The sequence below is a fragment of the Alosa sapidissima genome, chromosome 12 (genome assembly GCF_018492685.1).
Source record: "Alosa sapidissima isolate fAloSap1 chromosome 12, fAloSap1.pri, whole genome shotgun sequence".
NCBI lineage: Eukaryota > Metazoa > Chordata > Actinopteri > Clupeiformes > Clupeidae > Alosa > Alosa sapidissima.
In genome coordinates this window covers 23,432,044-23,443,002 of record NC_055968.1, presented here as the reverse complement: position 1 = coordinate 23,443,002, position 10,959 = coordinate 23,432,044, and the positions used below count along the sequence as shown (strand labels likewise).

At 39.7% G+C, this 10,959-nt stretch overlaps 1 long non-coding RNA gene across 1 annotated transcript in view; it reads right to left on the bottom strand.

Annotated features, from left to right (window-relative positions):
• Window positions 1-10,123, bottom strand: part of LOC121678486 — a 41,047-nt gene extending 30,924 nt beyond the window's left edge. Inside the window, exons 1-2 of the long non-coding RNA XR_006021244.1 lie at window positions 9,809-10,123; window positions 9,394-9,466 (exon numbers count right to left, since the gene is read on the bottom strand). This is a non-coding gene — a long non-coding RNA (uncharacterized LOC121678486). The remainder of the gene's footprint in view (window positions 1-9,393; window positions 9,467-9,808) is intronic.
• Between the last annotated feature and the right edge of the window lie 836 nt (window positions 10,124-10,959).

Below are 10,959 nucleotides of genomic sequence, written 5' to 3'. Positions count from 1 at the left end.
AGCAACATGAACAGCTTTTTGCTGCATATATTTTTCTACACATTAACTGGAGTAATTGATAAGCCATTGAAAACAAATGACCAATACAAAACTGTATAACTGTAATCTCTTATTCACCAAAGACCACAACAATGTTTACAATATTACTGTAATGCAGTTGTGTGGTGACATCATAGGAAATCCACTGAAATAAATAAAAAAAAAAGCCTGGTGTCCATCGGTCCTCATTATGGAAGAAAAAAAAGGCTTCTAGCTGTACATGTTTCCATGGAGACTTAATCAATTTGTTAGTGGTATGAATAGTTACGCCATTTTAGTGACGGGCAAATAGCAACATCAAAACAAGTTTGAGTAAGTGAGTGAGTGAGCGAGAGAGAGAGAGAGAGAAGAAATTGTATGAGAAAAATACATGTATGTGTATATGAGACTCTGTGTGTGTGTGTGTGTGTGTGTGTGTGTGTGTGTGTGTGTGTGTGTGTGTGTGTGTGTGTGTGTGTGTGTGTGTGTTTATGTGCGAGTGTGACTGAAAGATGACAGAAGATGGATTTTATTGTAAACCACATAGGATCCTTTATGATTGGCTTACAATTAAAATCTCTAAAATAAGAGATAAAAACACACGGTGGCATTTCAAGGCTCGGAGCCGGGGTTCTAAATGTTAGAATAGCTGCAGTTTAGAAATGTTAGAACTGCAGCAGGCCCGTTTATGGTGACACTTAAAGTAATTGTAGACAGTGGTTGTCTGAGACTGTTATATTTAAGCATTTGTAGGCCTTAAATTGTTTTGTCGTGCTTTGGTGCATTCAGATTGCAATGGCCCAGCACTGTTGCCAATGTGTGTAAAGCGCTGTGCATTGTGGCAATATTTTATGTATGAGAGGTGCCGAATGTATAATAAAAATGCATACTTAATTTCACGCTAGATTTACATAGCCTGTTCAGCGCATTTTTCAGCAACAGAAGCCTTTATCTGCATTGATAATGCTTTTAGTTTGAAGATTCATCTGGGCTTTTTTTCAGTGTAAAGGACACTGCTGGAAAAAGGGCCCATCTTTCTGAAGAAGGGCTTGATTAGAAAGGTTTACCTTCTTTGATAAATGCAATATGGTAATATTTCGTCTTGGATTTCAGAAAGTGACTTTGGTAATACCCTTGCTGCGGTTTTCAATAAATAATATAATTGTCCCTCGCCATTTGAATTATGCATTAAAGTAAAGAACCAAGACATGGGAAAGATGGAGACAGTGTTAATCATGCCTTACCAATGGAATACTTTTTAATGTCAAGATGCTCTGACAATCTCATCTCCTCACCTTTGCTCACATCAAGGATTTCATTTCATCCCCAGTGAAATAACATCCATTTTTCTGAGCAATAATTATTTAATTATTTGATATCTTACATATTTTTAGTGTCATTGCCCTGGTTTTGAAGTTGCTGATACACATTTGCCTTTAATTTAATAACTGGCTGTATTTTTCTGCTTCTCAGTGGTGCTCAAGGAGCATGGTCTAATATATTACCATGCAATTAACATAAACAACAGTGGAACCAGACGTAGGGCTGGGCATCATATTGACATAATTTGATGAATTCAAGTTTTTGTTTTTGAACTACGTTCAAAAAAAATCCCTAAAACATAAAATCAGTGCTTCTGCCGTCACATAAATGCCAGTGCCAGCAGTTTTCTGAAGTTACCATAGAGTTATGTCCGTAACATTGTTTTTAGACAAGCTTCTGCATGTTGGTCACGGGACAATTCTATTTGATCCTGAGTTCGACTGACTTAATGGTCAACATGAACAGTTGATCTCTGTCGGGGGAAAGACAGCAATAACAATGGACAGTTTCTCCATCCTGTTGTAGTTTGCAACTGACGTGACTTAATGGGAGATCTCAGGTAATATTGATTGGACGAGAGGCTTTCCATTAGTCTTCACAAGTGGCAATATCTCAGGATATCTCCACTTTGCCGTTTTGCAGCTAGCAATCATTCCGCATATTGCATTGAATTATCCAACACAAACATTCCATTCATTCACAGCGAGAGAGCGGCGATTTTGTAACGTCACATATGAGTGAGAAAATGGAGTAAATAAAGAGTAGGTAAATGCTCAATTTAATATGAGACGTATAGACAAGTAGGCTATACAAATAAGAAGCACATAGCCTCTCACTGAACTTGGTTCTTGAGGGGTGTTGCTTTGGTTGGCAACGAGAAATGTTGTATTTTTGTAGGCAGACGATGAACGAACAAAAATCAAAATAAACAATAGAAAACACAACTTTGTGTCTTTAAATTAAATTAGTTAGTAATAGAACTACAAAATGACACTCGTGGTCATGGTGTTGATAAAGTATATCGCCATGGCTGTAATTAGGCTGTAAATAATTACAGCTGTGGTGATATACTTTATCAACACTATTCTATCTCATGTCATATTGCATACAGCAATGTTTTGATTATAGGTTGTATGCTACCTCTTCCTTTAAACTTAAATAACTACAGATTAGATTGTTAATGATGTCCATATGTGTCCATACCACAAAACCTGAAATAACACATTGTTGTCGATGTGTCACAGTTGCTACATTACTGGAGTGAAATACATTTTTCATCGCTCTCCAGCCACAATAAATATAATCTGCTATTGGTAACAGTTTGAATTCTGCAGGGTCATGCCAAAAGGTAAAAGAATGATTTATCCTTGGTCAGGGAAAAAAACATATATGCATCACTGTCAGTGCCCTGTTGCAGATGGAACCACAAAAGCAGAGGTCACTGGTTTTGCAGTTTTGCCATCACTGCCTGAAAACATGCCACTGCAAATGGCTATAAATGTGGTCACGTCACATGTCTGTAAGTCAACAACAAATTAATGGAAATAAAATCCCACATGGCTTTCATTCTCTCCAGCAACTATGTAAAATGCCAGACCGGAGCACACAGTTCGACTGCACAGAATACTTCTTGAGGTAACACTATGTCCCCTTGGGGTCACTGGAATGGTCGAGAAGCGCAAGTGATTTATCTCTAGCCAGGGGAAATCTGTCTGCATCATTGTCACTGTCTTGTTGAGAGGGAGGTGTGGGCAGAACCACAAAAGCAGAGGCCACAAAGGACAGAAGCCCTCTGACTGACTCCATCTCCCACCCCCAGTCAAGTAACTTCCAAAGGCCGCAGGCCCAGGCCTTTGTCTCGGCTAGTTTTGACAAAGTGGATGATCCCGGAGAAAGACATGCATGCTGATCCACGTCTTGAAGGCTTTGAAACAACAGTCTCTGGGGGCTGCTGGGAGATGTTGAGGCGATGTAAGGCACCAACTTTGACGGACAACATGACTTGTTTACCAGTTGCTTTGTTTACATCTTTGAAAATAAAGAGACGAAAAAAGAGTGACATCCCTATTTCTAAGTTGTTATTTCTCAGTCTCCGTGTTTAAATAAACAAGGATTTCAAAGTGCTGCCTTGATTATATTTTGCCCTCTATGAATTACTTTACATGTGTGCAGACATAATAAAAAACACAAACAAGACCTCCTCTAGATGAACACCACATCTATCACTCACTCAGAGAGGATTCGCTAAAATAAATCGCAAGTGTGGCAACTCGCCCTTCCTCACCAACTCCTGATCTGTGACTGTGTGGGCCATGTGGGGTAGAAGTGGATGGACGGCTGGTAAGCCTCGGCCCCATCTCCTCACAGGGATAAGGGAGAGGATATTTATGAGTGTGCTGAGTCAGATTATCTCCATGGCTTCGCAGCCGCACACAAAAACTGTTTATGCTGACAAAAACTATTATCCACTCCAACCCTGAAATGGGCACGGTGGAGTCTATCATCCTGTCTTTTTGATCGCTGCCAGAGGAACTGACCTGTTAGCTGATGACACTGTCCGACTCTCTCTTAAACGCTCAAGTCACCACTGAAATGCCAGTTCGATGTGCACTTAAACCAATGAGCTGATGACACAAGAGTGGTAAGGTAGTATTTAATAAATGACCTGCCATGATCCCCGATGTTTGCCCCTTTTTGCGTTTGCTTAGCCATGGAGAAGTCTGACATCAGTTGGCATGACTCATTTGCATCCACGTGGATGGCGTCGCTGCTGCTCTGTGAGCTATTACTGAGTTAGAACAAATCCAAAGGGACATAAGTGCGGAAAGGGCCTTGAGCCTGTTGTACACCCTAACCTTTTACATCGCTGTGGTGTTCAGACGACCTTGTGAAACGCAACTGCCAGTCATGGTGAGGGCCACCAGAAGGGAACAATCTCTCTCTCTCTCTCTCTCTCTCCCTCTCTCTCTCTCTCTCTCTCTCTCTCTCTCTCTCGAGCATTCTCCCCTTCTTTCTCTCTCTCTCTCTCCCCCACTCCAGGGTGCCACTAAAGCCGGTTTCCATGCTGTCAAAAGGGATTGTGTGATCTTTTCTCTCGCCACCACAAGACAGCATGAAATGTTACATAAAGATATCAGGGGGCATTTTGATCCATTTCTGTTTGAGATTAATTAGCATCTTTTGAGACTTTTAGCAGTATAGTGATATAATCACGCTAGGAGACTGATGAGACTGTTATCTATATAGACTTTTGCAAATATTGCATCTACGTAATAGCACTGTTGTATTAATCCTGGTTGCATTTCCCCATAATGATCATTTTGTTCACAATGAGAGAGCTAAGAGGTTCCTAGCGTTGCTCATTAGTACCTGTCATGTATCTCATTAGATCTCCGACTTCGACTGCACATTTTGTTGGACGTACAGATAATCGATGGAGCTCATGCAGATTGCTCTAATTGCCCACAGAGCCCCAGCTACACTACGATGCCCACCACACTGGTATGATAGCAAAGTATACAGCATATCATTTGTTTTAAAGCACTGCCATATAAACTGCACTCAGATAGAAGTGCTATATCCAACATTTGCTTTTATGTGTGCCCCAGCTGAGACGACTGTCATGTTTGGTACAGTTAAATGAAGATAACTTTTTCAGAATAATAACTGTTAGAGAGTCCCTTAGGGTCCATTACTTTCTGGAATATCCAAATACTCCCAGACTATCACGCCACACTAGACGACACAGAATTAATTTTTGAAGGCATTCAGATCAGTCCTGTGATCCTTTAATTGATATTGTGGTGGTGCTGGCGAATGAGCATGTACTGTATATATAGCACAGAGTATGTGAGATTTGCGTGTAAAGTCAAAGTAAAAGCCAGTGGAATGTCAAAGAGAAAGGAGAACTGGAATGTAATCTTATCTTAGAGTACATCTTTTAAAAGCAAATTACTTCTTACACAACAGCTGTTGCCTTGTGTACAGTGCAAATATGTTATAATCTGAATGTAGGAAGTTTGCTGATAAGTGCAATGCAATTTAAGCAACACACCAGAAGTGTAATTTAAAGTACCATAGCCAACTATTTTGAAATCCAATAGGAAGTAAGGCATAATTTGGCATGGTTAGACACGATTTGGGTAATTACTGATATCAACTCACAACCTTCAATTGAAAGAAAGTGCTTATTTTATTTCAGATAAAGTTCCTCACATTAGCACAACTGAACTCAATATTAGTCTACTGTTTATTGCAACCTTTGAGCCTACCAACTAAATCCTAATGCAGTTACAGAGCATGGCATAACAGCTAGTTCCACTAGAATTCCCTTGACTTTTAATTTGCTGAGTGACAGGTACAACTATACATTACAGAGCTATACACTAATCATTTTCTATGAATACGAAATGCTACCTGTCCCCAGGTCATGTTGACAGTTGTGACTGACCTGAAATTGCTGTAAAATGCATTTTGGAAAGTCATATTCTTTTTTTGCGGCACATAATCATAATGACTAAATTCATGCCTCATTTGCTGTCTCAGTAAGCACAAATTGGCATCTCACAATTATGAATAAATAGCCGAGGCCTTGTTATACGTAGAGTTGGTCCAACCCTCCAACACTCAAGACTGATTTACTGTCCCATAGAATTAGCCTTTATTAGGTCTTAAAACCTGTGACAAATTGGGGGCATTGGGCCAATAGCTGGCCCTCTATCTAGCATCTACTATTTGAAGTGACCGTGGTTTGAACTGCATTCTTGCCCTCAGATGCCTCACTTAATCTCCACTGACACAGAGGTGCGCCCTGTTAAGAGGAAAGACAAGGTCTCGCCCGTACTGTCCCCTAACTCGTAAACTCCTTAGGGAGGCTGTTGATGCACTGTCCTTAGAGGCAAGTTTTACAACTTGGTGCTGCTAAATTGCCCAAGCTATTTCTCCACCTCGTTTGCAGTCCTGGCGGGATGAATGCTACAGTATGATAATTCGCCAAACTAAAATACGAGGAGGTATGTCAGCGAGCTTAATCATGCAGCATTTTTTCAAGTCTCACCGTCATTACAATGTGGCAGATGTATAACGATCCATTATAATGATACATTTGCCACAGCACCTCAACGCCATTACGAGAGCGCTGTCTGTTTTGTAGCATGTGCTCTGTAAAGCTGCTTATTAGGAATAAAAACAATGAAGCTAGATGAGATTTGGAATTTGAGTGATTGAGATGAGGGAGAGGGAAACCGGCTAATAAAGCCGAACAGCACCTGTGCTATGATTGACTGCTACTTTGAAATGCTATTCTACTCTGCATTTGTGGTGATATCATTGATCAACACTGCAGCAGACATAAGCTCCATACCATTCCTGCCCGCTAGCATTCTTCACTGCACACACGTGCAATTGTGATGTGAAGTTGTAACATTTCTTCACCTCTGACAATAACTCAACAAAAACTTCCAACAGCTTCTGTCTCGCCATTCTTTCTACACACATACGGTATATTGCATTAATTTCAATAGCTTCAGGTTTGTCGTCAACAATACATTATGATGCCGAAATTATCTTCTTTTTTTAGATAGTCTGTATGTACTGAAGTCAAAATATTCAGCTGTCAATCTTGAAACTTTCACCACTGAAACTTTCATGTTTCATTAGGAAGACCTGTGTAAACAACATTGAATGGACTCCTACTCTGAAAGAGATTTGATCATGTACACTTTCCTCCCCATGTCTCATATTGGACTATTGGACAGTGACTACTCCCATTATGGTTGTAGTTGTGAAAATAAGTGTATATACTATTCGTCCCAGTTTTTGGAGCCCTTCTGAGAGAAATGGCTTATCCCATGAACACGGGCCAAACACATGCATAATCCATATTAAGTGACAAAAATAAAATAAAAATGTATCATAAAACCAAAAGGACACTCAATCATTTGCCAAAGGAAGAGCTCCAGAAGCAGGCCTTTGGAGGTCACAAACACAAAGTCTGATCCTTCAGTTTATCCTCAGTGTCTTTCCCCTTAACATCACATACAAAAGGGAATGACATCAATGCTGTTTTAAGAGCATTTTTTAGACATTCCCGGTAGATTTTTATTTAAATTAATTTTGATTCAGATATGCTTGTAGACGAACATGTCTCAATTAAATCCGAGTGATGTTGTTATAATTCACTTTAAGGACTTGGCTTCAATCACCTTTTGAGATACTTAAAAAATTACCCCCCTTTGGCAGTATGACAGTTTTATTAAAAGAGTGCTTCTACTTTTTTATGACATCCATTATCTAACCTAATTTAATCACATTATTGGGACAAAATTGCATAAAATTACTCCCAAAAAATCCTACATCAGCTGCAATTCGCATACCTGTCACATTATGCATGCAGAAATCATTCACTAACATTTCAGTGAACACACAGAGGTTTTAGTGCATTTGTGTGATATTCAAGGGCATCTGTTTATCGTTTATAACACCATAAAATTTTGCACTAAGGCACAGCTACTAATAGCTTATCACTGTAATAGCAGCAAAATTAAACATTACTGCGTCAATAAATGCAGCATCATCAACCTGACAGTGGACCATAAATATGGCGCCTTACCTCCCCTTGTTGTTCCCTGCCAACAGCACTCTACCGCACTATACACACAGCATTTTCACCACTCATTCCCAACGTGACTGAATTACATAAATTAACATTTAATAATTTCAATTTCCTAAATTGACTTTCAAACATTTTAATTAGCAAGCACTTTGCGTACTACACACTTGCAGCAGATGTGTGCTCGTGTCAGCCAATTTGAGGAACTGGCAATTACCGACTCATTTGCATTCATATTCCAAGCGACCCCCCCCACAACCACACACACTCACACTCCAACTCATCACCCACACACAAAACCGTCTCACTTAAGGAACATTTTAGATCAATACCTCTGGGGTTTCAGGTTTGCAGGTCAAGTGCTAACAGGATAGCATGTTGTGTCTTTATGTGGAAAATTCTACTCCTTCACACTGTCCTTGTGTTTCCTTCAGTCCCAGGGCATTCATGCTTTCCTAAAAAGTGCCACTAATATAGCTTTGTTGACACCAGACCCTTCTTAATTAAGAGTGGCTCTAGAAAAGTTGAATTTCTTACGACTTCCAGCAGGGGCGTAACTAGCAGTGAAATTCAACTTAAATTGGTGCATTACACTCTTGCCAAAAAATTGTTTCAGAAGTGTAGCAATCTTGTAAACTAAGGTTTTTCCAGTTGTTTACTCAATTCCAAAGAAATACATATCCACGCCAAAGCTGCTTCAGGAGGAAAAGAAAACAACAATTTTATTTGCATGTCCGTGTTTTAGGGACATTGGAAATGGACTTCAATGGCCTCTTGGCCAGACGCACCTGCAGAGCAAATCCCAAATTTGCAGAAGGTTTGTATGGGTAATCCCAGGTTACCAATAATATGTTCATTGTTTTGAATGTCTTTAGATATATAAAGATGTTTTGAGAAATGTCTAACTTTTTAGCCCTCTGTGTGCGAGTCCTTCCTGGCTGTTGTGAACTCATACTTGACTGACGCACCAGAAAAAACAAAGGACTAAAAACATGGCACAGCTCAACCCTATACCTTTGAATCGCTTTGAATGTGCCAAAAATGCTTAGATAGACTTGGTGAGAGTCTCTGAGAGTATACTGTATAACACTTTAACATCATACAATAAGATGAACATCTCAATAACTATAAGTTATTAGTATTAGTATGATATTAGTGTGCCTTGGAAACATTTAAATGAAAGTTGCAGAGCATGAAAATATGCGCCCATTGCTTGCACTTGGGGTTTGTTCCACAGGAAGATGGTTTCACATGGTTCAGTTGACACTGACAGTATAGTTATACTGGACATAGCCTAAGTTGAAAATATGTGCTATCACCAAAGGGCTAATTGGGAACCTAAATCTAGGTAAGGTACATTATTGGCCCCTTCCTCAGGAGGTTGGGTAAGAGTAGCCTACTTTTGGACAGAATGCCCTATGTGGTTCAATAGGAATACCCACCTCGTCTGTTGATTTAGGCTATTTTCCTCCTGAAGCAGCTTTGTCCATCCTTTCCATATAGCCACTCCCTCTCCTGTTCATAAACACCACTCAAAATGTAACCAAGGAATAATGAAAAGTTTTAACCAAATAATAATAATAATAATAACGTTAATAATAATAATAATAATAATATCTATTTAGCTAAATAGACTATGAAAGATAATTCAACTCAGTGCTATTTCCCTGAGCTGGAGACTATTTTTTAGGTTCAAACATTAGCCAACTGGTTAGCATTTAGAGGGCTAGACATAGCCTAGGCTATCTCCTACAAACTATAGCTTACACTTAATTGCGAGAATAGCTGCAAAGATTAAAATGAAAACAAGATTTCAAAAAGGCTACAGAACACCAAACACCATTTTAATAGCCTTACCCAGTAAGTGAAAATTCATGACTGCACCTGCCTGCTCACTGCTCTCATCCTCATCTCAGCACCACGACAAGGACCAAGGAAGTCCTTATGCTACTAGTCGCCTACTTTTCCACCTGGGGAGCTTCAAATTCCACAATTTCTTTGTTGTCCACACCGCTATTTCATTTTATGTCTGTCCGAAACTGAAGGTAGCTGGTTGCTGCCTTAGCCCACTGTCTAGGCATCAAGGTAGCCTACTATCAACTTTGTAATGGAGCGACACAGCACGCCATTGCCAGGATTACCGACAGCTGACTACACAGTTCAAGTTGTGAATGCCGCAAGAAGGAGGATATGGTAGGCCTACTTATCAATTCATAGAAACCAAGGAAGACTAAGTTTATGTCTCAGTATTAAAATGAAAATGTATGTTGACAGATTTAACTAAGAAATGGAGGCAAGAAAGCAATCTATAACAAATAAATGCAAACTATTTAGTTAGACTCTGTAGATAGCACCGTTCCTCCTTAAATGCTGTACAATTGCTAGTATTTATCATGAAACCTATGAGATGCCCCCTAATCCATATATCAAGAATAGGTCACATATGCACTAAAAGCTTATGTAGGCTACTACTTTTTCTTGCATACTGTATGTACATGAAATGCTTGCGCACATACTTTTTTTACACATGCACTTGAAAAGTTTGCACATACATATGTTTCATTCCACATGCAAATGGAAAGCTTGCACAAAACCAATTTTGTCTTGCACATCCCTGTCAAAAGCTCACACACATACTACATTTACTTTGCACATACAGTACACCACTTTTGTCTATGTGTAATCTTTGATGAGATTAATTCGTACTCTTACAGGGAGGTTACACCGAAGCATTCCGTTGGCATAGCGTCTGTAACAATTAGCTTCCATAATCAATGGTACTGTACACCAGGCATGACAGCGGCTCGTATGTTCGAAAAAATTAGACCAGTCCTCTAAAACTATTTATATGCTACGCAAACAGACGCTACAGTTGCGCAATGCGAACAGTACCACGACAAGGGCCAAGGAAGGCTCAACGCAACGCGAACAGTTGTGGACCCAGTGTAGCCTGAGCCTTACTCCACAGCAGATTGGATGAGGGGCCCTCATTCAGGCCCTCAGTATAC